The sequence below is a fragment of the Myotis nattereri genome (assembly GCF_964212035.1).
Source record: "Myotis nattereri genome assembly, chromosome: 3".
In the NCBI taxonomy this organism is placed as follows: Eukaryota; Metazoa; Chordata; class Mammalia; order Chiroptera; family Vespertilionidae; genus Myotis; species Myotis nattereri.
The window spans coordinates 4,501,130-4,514,572 of record NC_138077.1 but is presented as its reverse complement, the minus strand read 5'-3'; the positions used below and the strand labels follow the sequence as shown (position 1 = coordinate 4,514,572).

Here is a 13,443-nt window from a genome sequence, read left to right as displayed (position 1 = left end):
TATCTGTTAACGGAGAGGAGACAGGCTCATCTCCCCCGGTTGCTGTAGGGGTGGAGTGAGCCAAGAGTGCAAGAATCCCAAGAGAGCAAATTCCTTTTTTTGACGGGATTGTGTATTCCCAAATGTCTGCACGTTTGTAGTGGCCACGCCCATTCTAGCCAACCATCTCTGTCTCTGATCCCATGTGTGATTGTACCTTCCCTATGTCATCGCAACTTTACTGGGCATGTGTCTGTCTTGTCTTTGTTGGATCCCTTCTCTCCCTGGGGAGTGTGAAATTGCAGCTTCCTTGTGAAGCTGCCAAAATGACATGCCAATGATATCCAGCCTTTTTTTTTTTTTTTTTTGCTCCTTTCCTCTTATTAATAACTAGTTAATTATAATGGTGTTATATCCTTGCTGATTTTCTATCTGGTTGTTCTAGCAATTGTTGAGGGAGGCACCCTGAAGCTTTCAACTATATTGGAATATTTGTGTATTTTTTCTTTTAAAACAGTTTTTGCTTTATATATTTTACATCGCTATTGTTTAGTGCATACATATTTAAGATTGCTATGTATTCTTGGTTGGCTGACTCTATAAATATGTAATGTTTCTCTCCATCCTTGGTATTTTTTGCTCAGAATTCTATCCTATCTAATAAAGCAGAAATATGCTAATTGACTGTCATGCCTTCACAAGATGGCGGCACCCACAGCCAATAAAGAGGGAATATGCAAATTGACTGCCATGCTCTCACAAGATGGCAGTTCCCACAGGCACAAGATGGCAGTGCCCAGTCCCCTCCGCCCCACCTCATCCAGCCAGAGTCCCCGAGTCCCCTCAGCCCCGCCTCATCCAGTCTCCACAGCATCCAGCCTCATCCAGCCCCAGTCTCCCAGTCCCCTCAGCCCCACAGGGGAAGGCAGTTGGAGGCAATTGGGCTGGCAGGGGAGGGCAGTTGGGGATGATCATGCTGGCAGGGGAGCAGTTAAGCATCAATCAGGCTGGCAGGGGAGCAGTTAGGGGGCTATCAGGCTGGCAGGCAGAGTGGTTAGGGGCAGTCAGGCAGGCAGGCGAGTGGTTAGGAGTCAGTAGTCCCGGATTGTGAGAGGAATGTCTCACAATCTGATAGGTCCTAAACTGGCAGTCAAACATCCCCCGAGGGGTCCCAGATTAGAGAGGGTGCAGGCTGGGCTGAGGGACACACACCCCCTCTATGCACAAATTTCATGCACCGGGCCTTTAGTTCTATATAACATAGCCACATCCACTTTCTTTTGATTACTATTTGTGTGGTATATCTTTTTCCATTCTTTTACTTTCAACCTACCTATATAATTACAGAAAATACAAAGTCTACTGTATTTACCTATATATTTGCTCTTTTCATGTCCTTTCCCCTTTATGATGCTCCAAAAATCCTTCTTTTATTATTTTCTTTTTGCTCAATAACTTTCTTTCACCATGTTTTTGGGGTAAGCCTCCTCTGACAAATTCTCTTTCATCTGGCAATGCCTAATTTCCCCTTAGATTATGATGGATATGTTTTGCTGGTATAGAATTCTGGATTGATGGTTCTTTTGTTTCAGTAACTGAAATAAACTGTGCTACTTCCTTCTGGCCTCCATGATTTCTGATGAGAAATCCACTGTCATTTGTATTATTTTTCCCCTGTTGGTAATGTCATTTCTCTGGATTTTTTCAAGATTTTTTTTCTAGTTTTCAGAAGTTTGATTGTGATGTGTCTTTTTGTTGATTTCTTTAGATTTATTCTTTATGGGATTCACTCAGCTTCTTGGATCTGTAGTGGTTTTTGTTTTGTTTTGTTTTGGGGGGGGGGGTGTTTTGTAAATTTGGGAAGTTTTCAGCCATTATTGTTTTAAACACATTTTCAGTCTCACCCTCCTTCTTCTTTCCTCCTGATGCTCTATGACATGAATGCTAGATCTTTGGTTACAGCTCCATGTGTTCCTAAGATTCTGTTTTAGTCTATTTTCTGTCTATTGTTCAGATTGAATAATGTCTATTATTCTATCTTCAAGTCCACTAATTCTTTCCTCTTATTTACTCTTCTACTGAGCCCACTCATTTTTTATTTCAATTATTATAAATTTTTGTTCTAAAATTTTCAACGGGATCTCCTCTATACTTCCTAATTTTTTGCTAAGGTTTACTATTTATTAGCTGAGACTAAAAGAAATGTTTCAATATGTTTGTAATTGCTTGTTGAAGCATTTTTATGATGGCTGCTTTAAAATCCTCAGATAATTCTAACATCTGTCAATGTCAGTGGTTTGTCTTATTTCATTCCATTCAATGTCTTTTTGGATTCTTTTTGTGACAAGTAAATTTTTTCTTGAAACTTGACATTTTGGGTGTTATTTTCTAAGACTCTGGATCTTATTTAAATGTTATATTACAGCAGGCCTCCTCTGACACCACTCCGGGGAGTGAGTGGAGGTTCCAGCTCATTACTGCCTAGTGCAATGTCCATCTCCATCGACACCAGGGTGGGGAAAGATCCTGTTACTGCTGGGTGGGAAGAGCGTTCAGGCTTTCCATGGGGCCTCCAGGACTATGACCCAGGCTGGAACAAGAGGGGCACCTCATTAATGTGTCCACAATGGTCTCCACTACTCTTTGGGGGAGTTGCTGATGAGTGGCAGGGGAAGTCCTGACTCTACACTAGGATTCTTCTAATATTACCCAGTGGAGATGGAGAGAACTATCTAATTATTGCTAAATCTGGAGAGAATCCAGGCTTCCCATGTGGTCTCAGGGGGCCTCATACCCCCTCAGCAAGGATGAAAATCTGGGCTTCCCACTCTGTCTTCTCCGACACACCCTGGCAGGATGTTTGGGGTGCTTTGTTACTTTCCTGAAGAGTGGGAATCTAGGGTCCCCATGCCTCCTCTGCTCCAGGATAGGCTTGCAGTTTTTCTGTGGTATTTGGTTGGAATAGAGTGGTGATTATATACAAGATTTGTATCTTCCTAGGCTGCCTCTTTCCTGGTCTTTTGGCTAGAGAGGTGTTAACGTAAAAACCATTGAAACCTGTAAAGAATTTTTGTGAGTTTATTTGAGCCAAACTGTCGACATATGCCGGGAAGCAGAACCTCAAGGAATTGAGATAATGCTCCGGAGAATGGCGGGGTTACATTTGTATTTATACATTTGCAATCAAAGAAGGGATGTAGGTGGGTTACATGAAATTCATTGGTGATAGATTAAGGAGGAGGGATAAAGCAAAGCAGGGAAACCCCTGGGATTGGATAAAAAGTAAAATGATGGACACACACTTAGGTGGGTATAGGAACAATTAACATGATAATGAAGGAATTTGTGGTATCTGTCCTGGCACCCAGCACATTTGGTTGTGCCCCAGGGGCTCCAGAAAAAAGGAAGTTACAAGTTACTTAGACATTTCAAGGGTGTGTTATCATAGATGCAAAAAGACAGATAGGCTCAGTTAACGTAAAGGTTGACCTTGTCAGTGAAGATACCGGCCTCGGACGTAACTGCCCACCATCGCTGCTTTTAGTTACAGTTTAATTTCAGACCATCCTTTGTGGTGACTTTAGGTCTCTGAGTTTGCAAGACCGCCATGCAGGCCTCCCCTGAGCTTGTCAGGTCAGCATGCGGCCCCTTTGGTCCACAGAGGGCAGACTTTTCTTGAGGCGTTTTTGTCTGTACCCATTGACATTTTCAAGTTGCCAGCTTCTCCAGCACAGTATCCAGTCTGGAATATAAGAAACGTGGAGAGAGAGAAAGAGAGAGAGAGAGAGAGAGAGAGAGAGAGAGAGAGAGAGAGAGAGAGAGACTCACTACCATGTTGTTCCTCAGGCTCCAAGGTCTCTGGCTGGTTTGTCTGATGCTCTCTACGTTATATATTTGTTTTATATACAACATCTGGGGTGAAGGGGGTAGTTGTACTTAGTGGGAAGAATAGGGAAAAGTACACCTACTCTATCTTCTCAGAAGCTGAAATAAGAGATGAACTATAAATATAGAGAAAGAAGGGACAGAGGAACAAAAAAAAAGGAGAGTGGGGTGGTGTTTTCTTCTCAGAGATCTGTGCTGCTGAGAATCAGTTGTGAGGTATCTAAAGAAGGGGTACCATTTCTCTCCTTTCCCTCCTCTGCCCAAACAGAAGTTCAAGCTTGAAATACGTGGCAGGAAGCACAAGGAAATGATATGATTTATATCAATAACTGTTCCTCATTCTCCAGCCCAGTAAATGTCACATTTGGTTATGAAATTGAATTTTGCAAAGTAATATTTTTCAAATATTCTTTCAGATTAGTATCTTTTATCACTATTGACACAGATGACAGGTTGAAGAATCACAGCTCCTTGTTCCCTACACCATTTCTGGCATGCATAAGTAACAGGCTGACTTCCTGGGTGACTGCAATAATCGGGGCTCTCAGATGCCCTTTTGGCTCCCCGGTGACCCAGTACAGTAGGGATGGTGTTCTGTTTCGAGGACAAACACTTCCCTGGACACTGAAAGTGCCCAAGAATGGCCTAGTTTGGGATGGAATTGTTATTGTGCTCCACTGGGTTTCCGTCTGATTGGGGAATTTTCACATGGGTTATCCAATGTTGGGCAGCTTAGTCTTGAACTTCAGTATTCTATTATTCGCCTGTCAAAAAACTTGGTCAGGGCCCTCCCGGAGGCTGTGCATTGTCATAGCCTCACAAGGCCAAGCCATGAATTAATTAATTAATTAATTAATTAATTAATTCCTTGCTCTTCATTACAGCTTAGTCAGTTCTTGAAGGAGAACACGACAAGTTGTGTCACACCGCAGAGTATAGCACTAGGTAGGAAACTGGCTCCCATGAAAACTATAAGCACCAGTCGAAAAGCAACTGAACAATTGATTTATCTGGGTAACCAATAACCCGCCATGGTGCCTTTGCATAAGGAACCCTAACACAACATTGCATCAGTAGGCACACATAAGGCATTCTAATGACCACATTAATCTCGCCACTGACCTGAGTGACTCCTTAAAACAGTGATGGCGAACCTTTAGAGCGCGGCATGTCAGCATTTTGAAAAACCCTAACTTAACTCTGGTGCCGTGTCACATATAGAAATTTTTTGATATTTGCAACCATAGTAAAACAAAGACTTATATTTTTGATATTTATTTTATATATTTAAATGCCATTTAACAAAGAAAAATCAACCAAAAAAATGAGTTCGCGTGTCAGAGGCATAGGTTCGCCATCACTGCCTTAAAACAAGGTCAACCTGCTAGGTCAGGTGATTTTTTTTCTAAACATCCCTTAACTGTCAAAGTAACTAACTAGTCCGTCCCTACCATCAATCCCATGTCATCTCCACCACTGCCCCACCACTCACCTCTGACTGAATAAAAGAAACAACTCCATATAAACAAAACCAAAAGGAATCGGGAATTTTTTCCTCGAAGTATGACCACATCCCTAAAACAATTTTAGAAGGCTTCTTACAAGTCATTTCATTTCACCATTTTCTGGAGCAGAAATTCTTCTGAGACCTTCTGTACAAATTATCAGTCAGCATCCCATGCCAGGAAACTCATGACTGCTCCAGGAAACGCTATTCATTCTATTCATTCTTCAGTTTTGTTTGGGGATTTTGTGTTTTCTTCTTTGGAAACAAAGGGATTGATCCTTCTTTAGTTTTCCAATTGTTCCTGAAGTTGTCTTAACTATTGCCTCTGGCTTTCTCTGTTACTTTAGAAGTCACAGCTCTAGGAAGTTACAACAGACATATGCACAGATGCTGAGGCTCAAAGAGAATGGTCCTGGAAAGGGGTAGCCAGAGACAATGTCAACCAAGAGGTCAAATCTAAACTGAGTCCTCAAAGACAAGTAGGACTTAACTTTGCAGGAGAAGAAAGATAGGATGGTGCATTGCAATGTATTCAGGTACCAAAGGGGCTCATCTGGATGGACCATAGTTTAGACACCAGGAGTGATAGGGAATGAGCCTGGGGAGGGAGGTGTAAGCCAGATCTTGAAGGGAAGGGTCCTGACTTGCTATAGAATGGGGCAAAGCTGGGAATACAGAGCAACTATTGGAGGACTCAATGTGTCCAGAACTTGAATCACGAGCAAATTAAAAAAGTGAAGGTAAAAGAAAGGAAACAATATGTCATCTGCACCCTTTCTTCTTATGAACAGAGCGGGGGGTAGCAAAGCTTGTGCCTCACATGAAGATAGGTGGGAGAGGCATCGAAAATTGGAAGTTTAGGAGTCCTAGAAAACAGCCCTGGAGGCAAGACAAGAGTCTCAGAGAGCTGCTGGCCCAGAAAAGAAGCAATAGGCTGAGTGAAGTGAGGCCGAGAGGAGAGTCCCTGCTGCCTCTTAGATTCAGCACTTTGCAATGGAATCGTGGGGAGCACATGGCAACCTAGTGCAGATGCCTCCTGGGAAATGATCCGCTGGTGGTGATGTCAGCAGGAAGGGCTCTGGGTGTTTCAGTTGCCCAGGTCTCCTCAATATCTCCCTGCAGTCTAGCTCAGTGTTTTCTTTAAAGGAACCTTCTTGATGTAAATTTGGTGATCATGCTTGTCCTATATTTTATGATATTTCTAGGATCCAGGAAAGGAGGAATGAGTCATTCATCAGTCTTCCAAGAAACCAACCACCTGGGCATTGAGGAAATGTGCCTCAATATTGATGCAGTCTAGAGTGGCCACGGGGCATCAAGCAGGGCAGGTCACATTGCAGCAGAGGGGTTCTGAGAAATTCTGTCCACTGTGTGGTCCAGCAGTTCTCTCTTAGTTCCACAACCTGTTCCTCTTGGCAGGATAAGTTAATGTGCTCAACATGCTTCCAAGAAAACATGAGGGTGATGCTCCCAACCCTTTTCTCCCACCTAAGACTCCCTGTGAAGCAAGATAAATTGAGGTGATGTCAGTACAAGCACAGCCTTAGGTCATGTTTAATTTCTCTTTGTAAGACATCCTCATACCTCAGCATATTGGGACCCTCCTTAGTCTGGTCAACATGGCCAGAGTGATGGTATCACAGGGAACCCAGCAGGGTGACCTGTACCTAAGGGACCTTAGGGAGGGTGTCCGGTTGAGGCAGGGCTCTCAGCCTTTTGCACCAAAGGTTCTATTACCAAGAGCATCTTGCATGGCCTCCTCAGTAAGAATTCTTTAAAAATATTTTTTATTAATTTCAGAGAAGAAGAAGAGGGCGAGAGAGATAGAAACATCAATGATGAGAGAGAAATATTGATCAGCTGCCTCCTGCACGCCCCTTACTGGAGGAATTGAGCCTGCAACATGGACATGTGGCCTGACCAGGAATCAAACCATGACCTCCTAGCTATGGGTGGACGCTCAACCTCTGAGCCACACCGACGGGGCTGCCCAGTTAGAATTTTACATTCTCCTCCCAACACTCCCCTTCAGATATTTTTTTGCCCCAAATCACAAAAACTTTAAGTCACCTTAGAAGCCTCTTACTGAGTAAATCTAGAATAAAATTGTACCACTTTCGCCCTAGCCAGCTTGGCTCAGTGGATACTGCGTCGGCCTAAGGACTAAAGGGTCCCAGGTTCGATTCTGGCCAAGGGCACATGCCTGGGTTGCGAGCTTGATCCCCAGTAGGGGGCGTGCAGGAGGCAGCCAATCAATCAATGATCCTCTCTCATCATTGATGTTTCTATCTCTCTCTCTCTTTCTCCCTTCCTCTCTGAAATCAATAAAGAAGTATATTTAAAAAAAAAATTGTACCACTTTCTGATAGACACATTCTTAGTTCTTCACACCGCCATGCCCCTTGGCTTCCAAGAGGGAGTACGCTGTCTGGGTTTCCCCACGGTGCTCTCACAGGTTCAGGCCTTGGCCCCCTTCCTCCTCCCACAGCTTCAAACATCCCCCAGCTCCAGCCCCCGTCTCCCTCCTGAGCGGCTCAGCCTGGCGCCATGGCCTGCCACAGTTTACTCCCTAATTTGTTAAGCTAGTTCCCTGCTGCTCTTCTCACATTTGGCCTCAGTTCACCTGTCACCTGCTGTTCCTCAGACACCAAGGTTCCCATCTCATGCTGTACTTTCCACTAGCTCCTCTCCTTCCCCATCATTCTTTTCACTTTCTTCCCACGTTGGCACTCTTCCTCAGTGAAGCCTGCTCTGGTTCCATGAGTTAGAACTTTCATGAGTTTGATACCCCACGTCTCTCCTTACCAGCTGTGTGACCTGGGGAAATTTGCTCAACTTCTCTGAGCCTCAACTTCTCCATCTGCAAAGTGAGAATGACAGTACCAATTTCATAGGGTCCTTGTGAGAATTAAATGCGATAATCTAGTAATGCACGTATAGTGCCAGGCCATGATCAATGGGAAGTAAATGTTAGGGGGATTACTACTTTTGTTGTTCCAAACCATAGTTGCATGCTGACCACTTATTTCCATTAGTTTTTCATAGATAAAAAGCTAATTCATTGTTCTTAGATATTCTGGCCTATATTTTGCAGCAGCAGCTCCAGGAAACATATATGGTGCCATATTATAAGAACACTTATTTGATTGGTTATATGAGGGTGTGATGTCTTCCTTTTACATAAGTCCTTAGGCAACCTGCTATGGCATCATGTCAGGAGAGAGGAAGTGGGCCACAGTGAGCCACAGTGGGCCATCTGCAGGGAACCCTAAGAACAAGGTGGGAGATTTGTGGGCCCTGTTTGAACCTGGAGGTGAACTGCAAATGAGGGTACCAGGCCATGAAATAGCATTGTTATTCCCCACTTTATAGAATTGTTTCTTTAAATGGTTGTGACTTGAAAAAAATCACAGTTTTCTGATGAATATAAGCACACATTTTAGAGAGATAAAAATATCCAAGATGTAAGCAAGTCTGGCTGGTTTGAAATATATCAACTATGATGACTTTTCCCTTCATCCTTAAAAGCCAGCTTCTGGAGAGCAGAAAACAGGGCACCAGCTCTGCCCAACACGCAGCCTCACTCCAGTCACCGACTCCTGCTGTGTGTGTGTGTATATGTGTGTGTGTGTGTGTGTGTGTGTTTGCAAGCCCCGCCCATAGCAAAGCGCCCCCTCCACCCTCTGGAAGCTATGACTCATGAGTCTCTCTCTCTCTCTCTCTCTCTCTCTCTCTCTTTCTCTCTCTCTCTCTCTCTCTCTCTCTCTCTCACACACACACACATACACCAAGCAAACCACTGAGCTTTTATTTCCATTTCCAGGTGAGATGGAGAGAATCCATTCAGACAAAATGAAAATTACATACCCACTGAGGATCAGTACTCTCCCGAGGTGTTTTATATGATTTTAACAAGACACTTAGGATTTTTTTTCCACATCTGTGGGCATGTTTTGCTTAAACATGTCATCATGAATCCCCAAAACTTCGAATGTTTCTGCTTTCCATTAAATGTGTGACAGTACAGTTGTAAGTGGACTGCCTCCTAGAGCGAAAGGACCCACCCAGCTCTTCCCAGAGGCTTGTCCAGGTTCTGGAAGGTTCTATTATGATGGAGGAGATTGGAAATGGGCATGGTCACTAGCTGTTGACACTCATGATAAGTAGACCCCTGGCAGGCAGGAAGCCTTTCAGTGGTGGAGACTTCTGGTCTACCATGCACTGCCTCCCAGCCATGGCTGTGCCGGTGGGGGCCTCCAAAGGGCTGTTGGGAGGCAAGACTTGGCTTCTCCAAAGGTGCTGGGATCCCCTATCACCAAAGCACATTACACAATGTGATACACGGCCACACTGGAGCACGAACATTTTTAGAAATAAAATTCGGAAAGATGGTCAGGAAGAGGAGGGGGAAACTGGAGGTTAATGATGTCCAGTGGAGTTTGTAGGATGTGTTTGGGGAGCACAGGAGGAAAAGGAAATTGAGGGTTCTAGGCAGAGGAAGCAGGGATTGCCAAGGCAGGAAGGTACCTCTAACTGGAGTGTGAGTGCGGGAGACAGAAACATCCAGGCAGCACCCTGGCTGAAAGGCAAGGAGTGCACCTTAGATGCTAGGGAAGAATGGAAAGATTTCGGGCCTGGGTCACATTTGTATTTTAGATAAGCCTTTGGGGGCTGTTTCTGGGCATTTCCTTAGTGTTGCAAGTGAGGCTAGAGGCAGGTAGAAGCCACAGTCACAGTCCCTTTAAGATACATCAGTTAAGGGAGGTCAGATTTCATATCCTAGAAAGAGAAGTGGGGTGTTCCACATTTCTGGCTTAGGCACAAGGTGGGTGGTGACCCCACTAACCAAAGGCAGAGAATATAGAAAGAAATATCCAGGCAGCATCCTGGCTGAAAGGCAAGGAATGCATTCTTAGATGCTAGAGAAGAACTGAGAGATTTCGAGCAGGGGCCCCTGGGTCACATTTGCCTGGGTGGGAGGCGCTGAAGAGGATGGGGGACAGGGCTGCTGGTGGAGAGTGTTGGGGAATAGACCGTAGCTTTGCCTGTGTTGGCATCCACTGAGCATCTGGTTGGGGCTATTCAGTGAGGGAGCCAGAGTTCAATGGGAGGTCAGAGCTGGATAAATGAATGTGAAGTCATCATCCATTGGTGGAAATCAGGGATACTGTTGAGAATGAGATTCCTTGGACAAAGGACACAGAGAAGGCGAACACAGCACCCGGGCTGTTGTAGAAGGAATCGTGTCTGTGTGTGGTAGACCTCGGGGTCTCTGGGGCAGTGGAGGCTGTTGATAAGGGGAAGAGACCAGCCTGGTGTAAATTCTCTTCTCGGCATAAACATCAGTTTTTCCAATTGCATCGCCATGGGTTGGACCTGACAATCTCTGAAACACTCCTTTCCATGTTTAATGTGCTCCCATTCCAAATCTCTTCCCGGCGCTGAAAGCCCAGCACATGTACTTTGGAGGAAACTCTTGGCTTTAAAAAAGGAGGACAGTCTGCCTGGGATTGAGAATGAAATGTCAATGCCTTATGGGGACACGTGCCAGGCACTTGCGAACCTCAACTTCCCGATAATGAGGGAAGGACATACGGAGTTTGAAGACACCCCATAGAATGACTAAACGACTCACCCAGAAACATATGTCATGATTTCCACCATAAGCTACCATATAGATGAGTCAAACAGAGAGTGAAATTTAGGATTTTTAAAGGTCCCCTACCCCATCCATGTCAGTGGTTTCTGTTTAACTCCAGGGAAGAGAAATGTGCCAAAATCGGTGGTGTCTGATTTCTCAGGACTAGGCTATCCAACACACCTGACTAGAAATAAATGCAATACCTGGCTGCCATACCTCAGTGGTTGAGAGCTGACCTATGAACCAGGAGGTCATGGTTCAATTCCTGGTCAGGGCACATGCCCGGGGTTTCAAGCTCCATTCCCAGTGGGGGGCCTACAGGAAGCAGCCGATCAATGATTCCCTCTCCCTTCCTCTCTGAAATCAATAAAAATATTTTTTTTAAAAAATAGCTGCAAGGACCACCCAGCAGGAGACTGGAGCACAAAAGGTGGCAGGGCCCTAGGTCACCAGATGCAAAGTGGTGGCCACAAGAGGACAGGCAGACTGGACAGAGCTTTATAAGGATGAGACGGGAGGGACCTGGGAGCCTCTGGGGAGTCTCACCACTGGAGCCATCGAGGAGGACTGAGCCAAGCTAATCAGTGTCCCAGAGTGAGGACTATGGGGCAAGGCGCCAGAGAAGGCGGGGGGGGGGGGGGGGGGCGGCGGGGCAGGACACAGGAGAGATGAAACCACAGCAGGACTGAGAGAGGGAGTGGAGAATCCAGGACGGAGCAGGCAGAGACAGGACGAAGTCCCAGAGGTCAAGGACGAAGCCTGCTGAGCTCTCACCATGGAGTTGCTTCTATGCATGAATTCTCACAAACCACCGGGGTCCACCTGTCTTTGAGGAAGTCTGTGCGCTCCTGTGGACCCGCGTGGCTGTGACAGGCTCCTTGCTCCTGCCTTGTCTCTGCTACACGACACTCTTAGCCTCCCCAACAGCGGGGCTACTTCTCTGCATGTCGACATAAATCCCATGGCAGGCAGGATGGTGGATGATGGGTCCTTAGCTCTTTCTGTTCTCAATGATTAGTTTAAATAAGAGATGGTGGTGCCCTGATTTCACTGCTATGAATACAGGGCTTGTGAAAATCGAGCATTGACTTGTGATGTTCAACGTTGTTTGTTGACACTCAAAGCAGACTCTTTAGTTTGGGGATAGTAACACCAGACCATGAATAATGGGGTTGTTAGCTGTCCTTCTACACTCAAGCTGTGACACGTCACTCAGGTGCTGGCCAGGCAGCAATGGTGAGCTCAGCACTGCGCTATGGCCGTGGGCAAAGATAGCTGCCTCCTTTGGCTTCTCAGACATTGTTGTTGATGCCACGGGGGCTGGGGCACAGCACCAGGAAGCTGAGCGCCGGGGATGTACCGATTAGCTGGGACAGAATGCCTGGTTGTCCATAAAAGTGTCAGAGAAAGAAAAAGGACAGAATAAAATAGCAAGATCCCACTTTTTTATTGTCACTTTGGCAAAGAGTGGGGGTGGGGGGGACGTAGTAATGCCATTCGCAAGTGACAGGAATGTAAGGAAACAAACACTTCTATACATTATCAGACCTGAACTTTGTGGGGACAGTTGTCAAAATTCTTAATAGTCATACCTTTTGGCCAAGCCATGCCTAGCCCTAAGATTTACTAGCCCTTAGAAGGCCAAGTGCACAAAGATTTGGGCTCAAGGATGCTTCCTCGCAGCCTAGTGTTAAACAGTGAAAAGCTATATGCAAATAAACTGGGACCTGGTTAAGGAAATTGTGGGATAACCAGGACAGATGCTTCGCAGTCATTCAAACGATGATGCTGCATTCTAACATTGTTGCCATAGAAAGATGGAGGATGCGGTGTTAAGTGAAAGAGCAACTTACAACATTGTATGCAGAGTATACATATTTATATTTATAGAAATGGGATCGTAGTGCCCTGACTGTAAATATTCACAGGTATTGAAATGAAAACAGAAATGTGTTCACCAAATTATAATAGTGGTTTCCTCTACAGGTGGTATTATGAGATGACTATAATTTATCATTTTTTCAATATTTTCTGTGTTTTTAAATAATGGGCATGCGTTCGTTTCATAATCAGAAAAAGAATATGGCTTCAAAAAGTAAAATAAGCCCTAACCGGTTTGGCTCATGGATAGAGCATCGGCCTACGGACTGAAAGGTCCCAGGTTCGATTCCGGCCAAGGGCATGTACCTTGGTTGCGGGCACATCCCCAATAGGAGGTGTGCAAGAGGCAGCTCATCGATGTTTCTCTCTCATAGATGTTTCCAACTCTCTATCCCTCTCTCTTTCTCTCTGTGAAAAATCAATAAAATATATTTTTTAAAAAAAGTAAAATAATAGTGGCCAGAATTTCAGTTACGATCCATGTCAGGAACCCCAGGAAATGAAAGAAGCATGAAGGCAGTGAAGGGAGCTGTGTAGTAGCGATGACCAT

The 13,443-nt window shown here is 45.0% G+C and overlaps 1 protein-coding gene across 2 annotated transcripts in view; it reads left to right on the top strand.

Moving 5' to 3' along the window:
• The window catches only part of KCNJ6 (potassium inwardly rectifying channel subfamily J member 6), a 165,988-nt gene that overhangs the window by 44,959 nt on the left and 107,586 nt on the right, over positions 1 to 13,443 (top strand). The window lies entirely within an intron of this gene.